The 12,456-nt window shown below is 40.6% G+C and overlaps 1 long non-coding RNA gene across 1 annotated transcript in view; it reads right to left on the bottom strand.

Annotated features, from left to right (window-relative positions):
* Positions 1–974: 974 nt before the first annotated feature.
* LOC122797328 overlaps positions 975–12,456 on the bottom strand; it is a 139,861-nt gene continuing 128,379 nt past the window's right edge. The window contains exon 3 of the long non-coding RNA XR_006364073.1: positions 975–2,050. This is a non-coding gene — a long non-coding RNA (uncharacterized LOC122797328). The remainder of the gene's footprint in view (positions 2,051–12,456) is intronic.

The following is a 12,456-nucleotide window of genomic DNA, read 5'->3' as shown; positions in this document are numbered from 1 at the left end:
TGCTATAGCAGAAATGTGGTGTATTTAGCTAAGTGCAATCAGTGTCTGGCGTTTTATACTGGAAAAACCTGTCATACACTTAGAGAAAGGATAGGGGAGCATTTGCTGGACATATTAAGATAAATATAGGTCACAAATTCCAATTTTGTATTATTCAGCAAGTTATTAAGGACAATCAAGGGCATATATTGGATGTCCATTTAGATATTAGTGAAACTAAGTGGCAAATAAGGTTAAATGCCACTAGTTATCCTGGAATTAATGACCATATTAGTTTAGCCCCATTACTAAAGTTAAGATATATACTGGGCTAAAATTTCTGCCATAAAATTTGTTTTTATCTAGACATTTTGTAACTTATATTGTTGGATTAACAAATCAAATTATTTTATTATTCATTTTGTACTGATTTTATCTTACATATTTTTATATGTTTATTTTTATGTAATATTATAGTATGTTTTTATTCATGGTTTTAGCTTATATATGTTTTTAGGTATATGTGTGGTCTGATGGGTATGTGTCTTTAATTTTGTGGGAGTGTAATTAATCAATTAACCTGGGAGTGTTATAAAGGGAAGTGGTTTCAGTATGATGTGTTAGTTCTGATGAAGTCTGTATAAGTTCAAGACGAAACCTAGGTCAACTTGTCTACAATTGTGAATTGTGTGTCTAATAAATGGTATATTTGAGAAGTTCCTTGGTTGGACTGATTTGGACTGATCGAGTTTCCGTGTAAGAATATTGGTTCTTCAGTTTATCTGGATTTTTAATGTCCTTTGTCTCCCTCTTGCTTCAAGCATTACAAATTCTCCCACTATGTAATCTCTCTGTCTGTTGGTAAGCAGGGATATGCCTGATCTCCACAAATGTAATAAAATTCATGTAATGCTGTCATATCTGATCCTCCAGCCACATCATATATTTTCAAGTAAAACTGCAAGAACTCCATCTGACAAAAGTGTTCCAGTTTTAATATACAAGTACGTCCCTTAACAGTCATTGATAACTGAAATGCAACTACTGGAAATGAACTAGAATTATGTTTGGCTTTCCAGTTTCCATTTAGGAAAATGGCATGAAATGCTGACCCAACTTCTGTATCAGTCACTGGTATTAGAATTAATGGAAACCCCCCAGTAGGTATATCTGCACATGCCCAACAGTCACTGATATTCAAAGTCTTTGCATAGGTATGTAAGGTAGCAGAAAAGGGACTACATTTATGATGATAATCTGGGGTACTTTGTTCAATTCTAATTGTTACTATTTTTTTGTAAAATGCTCATCTCTGATATAAAATTATTCAGTACTTACAATTCTGATGGCTGCAAATGACAACAAGAAATACAGCAGAATACAAATCACAGTCATTCCAATAATGAGTCTATATAAATACTGAGCAGGCTGAGACTTAAGTTTTTTTTTTTTTGAGAAACTGCAAACACAGATGATGAACTGTTCTTCTACAGTTCATATAAAATCTGTTTCCAAAACACACACTCCATGTTGAAGTTTTTGCCATTTGTGACTCCACAAGTGATAATCGGTCACTTGATTCATTGTCCAGCTCTTGGGTTGACTTCCCATCATTGTCCATAAAACTTGCTGCTATTGATTTAAGCTGAGTTTTTATCTCTGACCAGGACGAATCTGTCAAATCACTAGATTTACCTTACAAATTCAATCATAATGGTGTTGCAAAAAAGTCTCTAAATTTCATTTTGGATATGATGCTTTTTCTGTTTTTTGTCTGGTTCAATTTGCAATTGAATCTGTAGTCTCAAAAGAAGTGATGCTGATGGTTATGTCATCTGGTTTTATCATGAAGGAGGGCCTTCTTGACATATGACACATGGATTCAAGTGGCCAGTCCTTGACATCTAATGACAGTGGTGGTAGGTAAAACGAAGAAGGCTCCTTTCCATCTCAAAGACAAAGCATGTCTTCCAGAGAATGATCTGATGCAAACAGTGTCACCTGGTTGTAGGTCATGATGATCAGTTACTGAAGGCTGTTATTGCATTTCCAAAACCTGCTTATGATGATCCTGCAAGACAGAAAGGAGACATCTGCAATAAAGAGAAATACATTTGTCTACAGTTCATAACTCCAAAGTCTTAGGTAGGGGTGTGGCACGCATTGTTATGGGTCTTCCCATGCAAATTTCATGAGGGGAAAACTTCCTAGTACAACTAACTGACCATCGTATGCTAATAAAACTGTCTGATTCATCCGCACTACAATCCCTGAATCTTTTGGGCTGTGTGGGCAATGCGTTTATATCACATTATCAGATGATGAAAAGAGGGAATGCTCATTCATCGAATCGATAATGTCAAAATCACAAAACGAAAACAGATGGAACAGCAAATTTTTTCCCAGGGAAAAATTTGTTGCTCCGCAAAAAAAAAATGTTTAAACACAAAATTAAGTGCGGGACTTTGCCCCCCCACACCCCACCATTGTACCCCCTACTTAAATATACAAACTCCGAGATTGCACCATAGTGGAGGAAATGGAAAAATCCTGAAGATGGCCCACTGAATTTTTTCCCTGGGAAAAAAATCGATGTTCCGTGACTTCGCTATTTTCTCCTTTTAAGATTATTGGATCAATGAAAGAGCATTTGCTGTTTTCATTACCCGATAATATGATATAGACCCATGGGCAATGGTATTAAATTTTTTATGTTCTTCTTACTGATGTGTTGTATCACTTCCCTAATCGGATTGAATGCAACAAGGCCCACCAAATCTGGGTATCAGTTCAGAAAGGAGTTTCTTAACTATGGTAGTAACATAATTTTTGCAGAAGGCTAAGTTTCTACCCATCCAAAAAAAAAAAAAAAAATAAATGTAAAATACACATCAATCATCAAAACACATTTAAACTTTTGTGCCTGTGGTAGCTCAATAAAATCCCACTGAACATACCAACATGTCAACCACAGCTTTTTCAAGGACGGTGTGGGGCTACTAGAACACTCTCTGATACATTGCACTCTAAACAAATAGTTATATTACAAAATGCTAAGTGAAGTCTGAAATGCGAGGGGCATACCACTTATTTAAAATCTGTTTTACTAATGCATTTTCCCAATATGAAAAGGTAAATGGTGGGCTTTATCCAAATCAATAAAGAAATTGTGTAGGGCTACCAGCCATCCACCTAGATGACACCACGGCAGATTCAGAGAACAGCTGCAGTTATCATGGATCCACCTCATCCTTTCAGAGAAATGCAGCCTGTACAGGATAAGACAATGTAGCTTGTCTAGCCACAATAATTGCAAAACAATTTCCTTTTGAAATGTATGAATCATCAGTCTTACATGTGGCAAGTTTTACCACTGCTAACTCTTTTGACAATAATAATGCATTCAGTAGTTGATAAAAATGTTCAGCGACTCTCCCTGCTGAGGTTAAATACCCTCTTTCTCTCCAAACCAAAATAATGAACTGTCCCATAAGCATAACATCAGTCTGTGAAAATGATCACTGTTTTGTCATTGACTAATTTAAATGCTTCAGCAATTGCTATAAGTTCAACTATTTGAGGAGATACACTTCCATTTACTTGTCCCATCAGCAAAATTCTGTCCTGGGTACACAGAAAAAGCAGCTACTAAAGTAACATCTTCTTTTCGAGCACAAGATCCATTAACAAAAAGTAATAATTCAGGATTCAGTAATGGCACATCTTTCAGATCAGACCTAGGAGGAAGAACATAATTAAAACCACAAAGAGGCACAGTTAAGGGACGGACATCTGATGATCTGTAAAGAATGATTTAGTAAAAACAATTCATATTTAGACAGTCATGCAGAAGATAAATACTGTGTTTTGGTCTTAACTAACAATGCTATTACAGAATGCAGAACTGCCATGTAGGTCTCATGTCTGACAGTAAGGGCAGCCACCACTTCTACTAAGTGCACCATCATAGCCACTGCCCTGGGGCAGTGGGGGAGGGCTGCAGGTACATCATCAAGATTTGTGCTAAAACAAGCAATGCCATCATTGCTATGTTGTGCTAATAATTCTAATGGCACTTTATTCCTTTCACAATAGAATAAGAAAAATATTTTTGAATAATCTAGCAGTCCAAGAACAGGACAGTTGAAAAGTAGAGATTTATTTGGACAAAAGATTGTCCATGATGTTCCTGCTAGTAACCTGTCAGTCCCAAAAAAAGCATGCAGCTGTTTTAATGTCGTAGGCATGGTGCAGTTTGTATTGCAGTAATAGACTAGGGTTAAATCTGCCTAGAGCCTTCTGAGATAATGTATCCCAAATATTGAACTTGTGGTTTCCATAACTGCAATTTCCATTTATTACCCTTGAATCCTAATTCTGCTAGTTTAGTTAAGAGGAAAATAATATATTATTTGCAACCATAATGAGAATTTGAAGCTAAAAGTAAATCATCTACATACTGTATTATAGTATACCCACACAGGAATTCAATTATTTCTAGCTTTTTTTTCATTTCCCTAGAGAAAAGAGTTGGTAATTCTCTATATCCTTGTGGGAATCTTTTCCATTAATACTGCTGTCCTTGATATGTGAATGCAAACCGATACTTTCTGGGTGTATAGGAATAGAGAAGAAATATCTATCACTGAGAAGGTAGCAGCAGTTATAAGCAAGCAAAAAATGAGGGTAATGCTACTCAGTGCTAGAAGTCTAAACCTCAAAATGTACTCACTCGAAGCACTGCTCAATACGGAGAACATCGACATCTGTGCAGTAACAGAGACCTGGCTCAAGGCTCCAGAGAGCATCCCTGAAGTACCAGGCTATAATTCATACCACACTTTTTGGCCACCTAACCTGGGCCGAAACACTAAAGGAGGAGGAGTGTCCATATTCATTAAGGATATCCACACCTCCAGGCTAGTTCCTCAACATAATATATCTGAAATTATCAAAGTGCAACTAACATTGGGCAAGACTGCAATCCAGGTTGTAGCTTGCTACAAATCCCCCTGCCATGCCCCAGGATGTCCACTCCACGTTCCTTGATATACTGGATAATATTAAGGTACAGCCCAATACCCAAATAATAGGAGATTTTAACTATCTCACCATCAACTAGGAAAACTACTCAAGTACTAAGTCATTAGCTCAATGCTTTCTGGAATTCATAAATTCCAATGACCTGGATCAGCTTGTCCATACTCTCACTAGGGGCAGCAACATCCTGGACCTTGTCATTACCAACATGGGTAACTGATATTCCACGCCAGAGGTCAACTCCTCACTGGTTAAATCCGACCATAAGCTAATCACCCTAGACATCAATATTCCACCCCCCATTATTCCACCCCCCATTAAGGCAACCACCATAAAAAACTTCTCCAAAGCCAACTTCACGCTTCTTAAGACAGAAGTGGCAAACTTCATTACACTCGTGCAGACGGATAACAGAAGTATGACTGCTGAATCCTATACAAATGCACTATATAAACACATACACGAGTGCATGGATCATGCTATCCCCAAAAGAACCAAGACACTACCCTCCAAAAACAGGAAGCCAATCTGGTGGTCCCCTGCCATAAACAAACTCTACAACAGAAGGAAGAAGCTGTTGCAAAAAAGAGTAAAATCCCCTGATTACAGGAACTCCCTGGTCAGCCTCAGTAAGAAGCTGAGATCCCTTATAAAATCCTCTAAAGCTAGCTATGAAAATAAAATTGCCACTGATTCTAAAGACAACCACAAAGCATTCTACAGCTATGTCAAGAATCTCAATGGCAACACTCGGATCTGCTCCGAGCTACAGAAAATCGGCACTAGACATACAGAACCAACTGATATTGTCAATATCCTGGCAGATAGGTTCAGTGCAAACTTTACCCCCCCTCACCCCCTAAAGGGCCCATCCCTCTACCGGAAGAATGCATAGCTCATGTAATCACGGATGCACAAGTTAAAACTGCACTCTCCGTAGCCAAAAACACAGCATCCATGGCACCAGACAAGATCCCAGGCTACATTCTGCATGAACTACAGAATGAACTGGCACCCCACCTAACTACCATGTTCAATCATAGCCTCATAGGTAGGTACTAGGCTATCGGCCCTAGGGCCTACACAAGCCTAGCCAGAAAGGTACCCTGGCTTTCGCCACCCAAGAAAATTATTTTCTTGTGCCTCTGTCGAGCAGAGCCACAGGAAAATTATTTTCTTGTGCCTCTGTCGAGCAGAGCCACAGAGGTGATCCCCGGGGTGAATTTCCTATCTCTCATCCAATCATCAAGATTTTTCTTGAAGAGTGCTAATGAGGAGCTTTGCTTGATATAGATAGGTAGTTTGTTCCAGAGTATGGGAAGTCTCTGGGACAGGAATCTATCCCTCCAGCTTATTCTGTTTATTGTGGTGACAAGGTTTAGGTCCCTAGAGGGTGTAGCTCAGAGGGATTGGGATTTCTTTAAGTGGACCATGTCCAACAGCTCTGGGTTTTGCATAGCTTTGCATGTTAGGCAGAGATCGCCTCTTAGTAGGCGATATGCGATGGAGTACAGCAGAAGTTTTTTGAGACGGTCTGCGTAGGGCATCTGTTTGAGGCTGGTAATCCTCTTTGTGAGGTATTTTTGCGGCCTTTCCAGTTGTTGTAGATGTCTTGTGAGGTACATACCAAAAGGGGCATTGTACACTATAATGGGTCTAATGAGTGACGAATAGAGGGGAACAATGACCTCTTTTTTCCTGGATGAGAAACCTTTTGTGATGAGGTGTGCCACGAAGAAGGATTTCCTGACTACTGGTGAGATGTGATTATCAAAGGAGAGACTACTGTCCACCTGTGTCCCAAGGTCTCTTGTCCACCTGTGTCCCAAGGTCTCTTATCACACTTTTGGTGTTAAGTAGACTATCACTTATGTGGTAGCTCATGGGTACAGAATTTCTACCAAAGGGGATGACAATGCACTTTTTGGCATAGAGCTTAAGGCCATGGCTTTGACACCAGGCACCTGTCTCAGTGAGGCCCTTTTGTAGGATGTCCACATCGTTAGGAGTTTCAATTATGGCTCCTAGTTTGCAGCCATCTGTGAACTTCATTAGCCAAAGACCTTCTGTGTTAGCCCGTACTTCAGAAAAGTAGATACCAAACAGGAGAGGACCCAGGAGTGAACCCTGTGGTACTCCACTTGTCACTGGTCTGAAGTCAGATTTGGAGTATGCTACTTTCAGTGTGGGCTCTGTCAGTGAGCCAGTTGGCAACCCATCTTGTGACCTAGGGATTTATACCGAGTTTAGTGAGTTTATCTATAATTCCAGAGTGGGGGATGTTGTCAAAAGCCTTGGCGAGATTTAGATAGGCTGTGTGAAACCACCTTACCCTCGTCTACGGCTTTGGTGACTGCTTCAAAGAAGTCAATCGGGTTTAGGAGACATGATCTGCCTTTTACAAACCCGAACTGGGTGGGGTCCAGAGTTTGGAGATTGCCAATGTCTTTGTTTATAAGTTCCATGATGATACATACATTCCATGGCCTTACAGACCAGGCTTGTTAGGCTAATGGGGCGGTAGTTCCCGGGGTCCATGGTGGCTCCCCCTTTGTGAAGTGGGATAACCATCACTATGCACCATTCAGTGGGCACAAAGCCTGAGGTGAGGCTATGACTGAACATGGTGCTTAGGTGGGGTGCCAGTTCATTCTGTAGTTCATGTAAAACGCAGCCTGGGATGTTGTCAGGTTTCATGGATGCTGTGTTCTTGGCTTTGGAGAGTGTGGTTTTTACCTGTGCAGCTGTGGTTACAGGAACTTTGCATTCTTCCGGTATAGAGATGGCCTTTAGGGGGTGAGGGGGGATAAAGTTAGCACTGAACCTATCTGCCAGGATGTTTGCAATATCAGTTGGTTCTGTATATTTAGTGCCATTGTGCTGTAACTCAGAGCAGATCTGAGTTTTGCCATTGAGATTCTTGACATAGCTATAGAATGCTTTGTGGTTGTCTTTAGAATCAGTGGCAATTTTGTTTTCATAACTAGCTTTGGAGGATCTCGGCTTCTTACTCAGGGTGACCAGGGAGTTCTTCCAGTCATGGGATTTTACTCTTTTTTTTGCAACAGTTTCTTTCTTCTGTTGTAATTATGGCAGGGGACCATCAGATTAGCTTCCTTTTTTTTGCAGGATAGCATCTTGGTTCTGTTAGGGATAGCATGATTCAAGCACTCATGTAAGTGCTTATAAAGTGCATCTGTGTAGGATTCAGCAGTTGTACTTCTATTGTCCGTCTACATGGGTGTCGTGAAGTTTGCCACTTCTGTCTTAAGAAGCATGAAGTTGGCTTTGAAGAAATTTTTTTTACAGTGGTTTCCCTAATTGGGGGGGGGGGGGGTGCGCGATGTGGATGTCTAAACTGATTAGCTTGTGGTCGGACCTGACTAACGAGGAATTGACCTCTGGTGTAGAACACCAGTCACCCATGTTGGTAATGACCAGGTCTAGGATATTGTTGCCCCTGGTGGGGGTGTGGATAAGTTGATCCAAGACGTTGGAATTTATGAATTTCAGAAAATGTTGAGCAAAAAAGTTGGTACATGAGTAGTTTTCTCAGTTAATGGTGGGGTAGTTGAAATTGTCTATTATTAGGGTGTTGGGTTGTACCCTAATATTTTCCAGTGTATCAAGAAATGAGGAGTGGGAATCCTAGGGCATGTTGGGGTATCTGTAGCAAGTTACAATTTGGATTGCAGTTTTGCCCAGACTTAGTTGCACTTGGGTAATCTCGGATGCATTATGCTGAGCAACTAGCCTGGAGGTGTGGATATCCTTAATGAATATGGACACACCTTTTTCACTTACTTCAGGCTTTGTGCCTGCTGAATGGTGCACAGCGATGGTTATCCCATTCCACAAAGGAGGTGCCACCACAGACCCTGCGAACTACTACCCCATTAGCCTAATGAGCCTGGTCTGCAAGGCCATGGAACATATCATCATGGAACTTATAAACAAAGACATAGGTAACCTACAAATGCTGGATCCCACTCAATTTGGGTTTGTAAAAGATAGATTATGTCTCCTAAACCTGACTGACTTCTTTGAAGCAGTCACCAGAGCCGTGGACGAGGGTAAGGTGGTGCACACAGCCTATCTTGACCTTGCCAAGGCTATTGACACCATCCCCCATTCTGGAATTATAGATAAACTCATTAGACTGGACATAAATCCCTATGTCACAAGATGGGTGGCCAACTGGCTCACTGACAGAACCCACACAGTGAAAGTAGCCGATTCTAAATCCGACTTCAAACCAGTGACAAGTGGAGTACCACAGGGTTCAGTCCTGGGTCTTCTCCTGTTTGACATCTATTTCTCAGAAGTCCAGGCTAATACAGCAGGTCTTTGGCTAACAAAGTTCTCAGATGACTGCAAACTGGGAACCATAATAAAATCACCTAATGATGTGGACATTCTACAAAGGGGCCTCACTGAGACTGATGCTTGGTGTCAAAGTCATGGCCTCAAGCTCAATGCCAAAAAGTGTACTGTCATCCCCTTTGGGAAAGACACTGTACACATGAACTACCACATAAGTGGTAGCATACTTAACACAGAAAGTGTGATAAGAGACCTTGGGACACTGGTGGAAACTAGTCTATCCTTTGACAATCACATCGCCACAGTAGTCAGGAAATCTTTCTATGTGGCACACCTCATCACTAAAGGGTCCTCCTCCAGAAAAAAAAGAGGTCATTGTTCCTCTCTACTCTGCCCTCATCAGACTCATCATAGAGTACAATGCCCCATTTGGCATGTACTTCACAAGACATCTGCAAAAACTGGAGAGGCCACAGAAATACCTCATTAAGAGGATTACTGGCTTTAAACGGATGATATATGCAGACTGCCTCAAAAAACTCCAGCTAAACTCCATCGCTTATCGCCTATTCAGAGGCAACCTCTCCCTAACATAAAAGGCCATGTCAAACCCAATTCTGATGGACATGCTACACTTAAAGAAACCTCAATCTCTCTGTGCCACACGGTCCAGGTACCTGAACCTTGCCACCACAGTAAACAGAACATGCTGGAGGGATGGATTCCTGTCCCAGAGACTCCCCAAACTCTGGAATAGACTGCCCATTCATGTCAAGAACAGCTCCCCATTATCCCCCTTTAAGAGGAATCTAGACAATTGGATGGGAAATAAGAAATTCACCCCGGGGATCACCTCTGTGGCTCTGCTCGGCAGGGGTGCAGGAAAATAACTTTCTTGGGTGGCGAAAACCGGGGATCTTTTTGGCTAGGCTTATATAGGCCCGAGGGCCAATAGCCAAGTACCTGCCTATGAACTAATGATATATTTGTTAGTACTGTAGCATGATTAGGGACTAAAGGAAGAGTCAGCACTATTACTGCATTAACTGCTTGCTTGTAGATCTTGTACAAATCTATAAGTGTTTTTTCCTTGCTCCTGGATTGGTAATATTGGCATATTGCACGAGCATCGAGTTGATACAATTATTCCTCATTTTAGTAGTGCAGAAATGACAGGTTGAATTTCTTTCTGTTAAAACAGCAAAAAGGTGTCTTCATTTGCACAAATGTCAGTTGAGTACAAACTCAAAGGTGAGGGCTCATCTGGAAAATCAAGAAAAAAATCTCTCTGGAGGACAATAAACAGTATATCTTAACTTGCATAATAAATCTGCACCTAAAAGATTTAATGGGGTGGCATTTCCTACAATAAGGTCATGTTATTCTTTTCAGGAACCAGTCTGTATAGGAATAGGCTTAATTTCTGAGAAATACAGAGGAAGTCCAGACACTCTCACCCCAAATTGTTTTGCTGAATACTGGGAGATTTTTAGCATTTGCTGAAGTAGCCATTGATTTAGTTGCTGCTGTGTCAACAAGGAAAGGAAGAGAAGATTTAACCACTAATACCAACAAAGGGATCTTCTTGGTAAACTGGGACCAAAGGAAATATATGTGGTCATGTTCATGGCTGTCCTAATGATCTTGTTGCCACACTGGTGGTTGCCAAGCAGTGCTCCAAATAGGAGGGAGCATTTCTGCTTGTTGTGGTACTTGGGCATTTGGCAAACTCGTCTGTTGAAAGGATGTATTCACTTGAGAAGAAAGTGGGTATTCATTCTGCCAATGTCCAGCTTGCTCACAATTAAAACAATAATCAATAAGATGTTCACTCTCTCAAGCATGTGGTGAGGTAGGGAGATAAAAATTCTGTTGATACTGTTCTGGGACGTGTGGCAGAAAAAATCTAAATCTACCTCTACGATTCCTTCTTCCCCACAAATCAGTATCGAACTGTTGGAGTTGAACTTCTACTAGTTTCTTTTGTTGTTTCTTTTCTTCTCTAACTATATTGTCTGCAGCATAGTACACTTGATTAACAATTTCATGAATGCCTAAATCTTGGAAAATTTAAGCAAACTATTTGTAATTAGTTCTTGGACTGGTGGTAACAAGCCTTCCACAAAGGCTGCTGACAACCCACTGGCTGCCGCTCCTTCTGTATGTTCTGGGTACCTAGAAAAGGTTCAAACCTGTCTATCAAGCATTGCAAATATGCATTAATGGACTCATTTTCATTTTGTCCAACTGCTTTTGATTCTTGCCCAATTAGGTGTATGCTGTAGTCACTGCTTTTAGAAAATTATGCCTAACAGTAAAAACACACTCCTTTGGCAGACTTTTCCCATGTTTTCCTGAAAATGTAGGGGGTGATGAAGCTTTCAAAACTGCTCTTAAAGCTTTGACAGTAGGGTTCTGCAGCTGTACATGTCCTTCTAATATTTTAGCATATTTAGCGGAGAGTTTGAAGTGGAGTGATAGAATATACAATGGTTTGGAAATCTACCGCAATCCATGGGTGTACTGCCCTTAAGGTAGGTTCAGCATTGTCATCCTGAGTGGCTGCAGGACTAGGTAATTCTCTCCATGAATGCATTTGAGTGCTAGCAATTTTAGTTTCTGTGGATGACTATCTGATACATCCTCTGTACTTTGTTTAGAAGGGGGATTCCACCGAAATTCTTCTCCATCAATAACTACTGGAAACTGTGTTTAATTCTATTTTTAGGGTGTTTGTTTTCAGTGGGCACTTTTACTTGCAAATCTTTTTAATTTACCTATATGTTTTGATTAGGTGCATGTCTACATTTTTGACATAACTGTTGGCCTTTAATGGCTATTTTCATTAACATTTGATTTGAACATATCGTGTCAGGTGGTCATTGTCACTGTTGCCTAAACTGTGCATTACAAACTGATCCATGGGGATGGATAGAAGTGCTAGACATGACCTGAGATACATCTTGTGAAGTAATAGGTAGGATGGGATTTTTTACCCTCCACCTGCCCTCTCAGTGAAGGGAGACTGTCAGTTTCATAAGAAGCAGTTTTTTTTTTGGGGGGGGGGTGGTGGGAGGCAGAAGGAATCAGAGGCCAGTTATCAGAAGAATCTGT

The sequence above is a fragment of the Protopterus annectens genome, chromosome 3.part0 (genome assembly GCF_019279795.1).
Source record: "Protopterus annectens isolate FY-2018-M chromosome 3.part0, PAN1.0, whole genome shotgun sequence".
Lineage (NCBI taxonomy): Eukaryota > Metazoa > Chordata > Ceratodontiformes > Protopteridae > Protopterus > Protopterus annectens.
The sequence above is the reverse complement of the archived record's forward strand: the minus strand, read 5'-3'. Positions and strand labels throughout refer to the sequence as shown.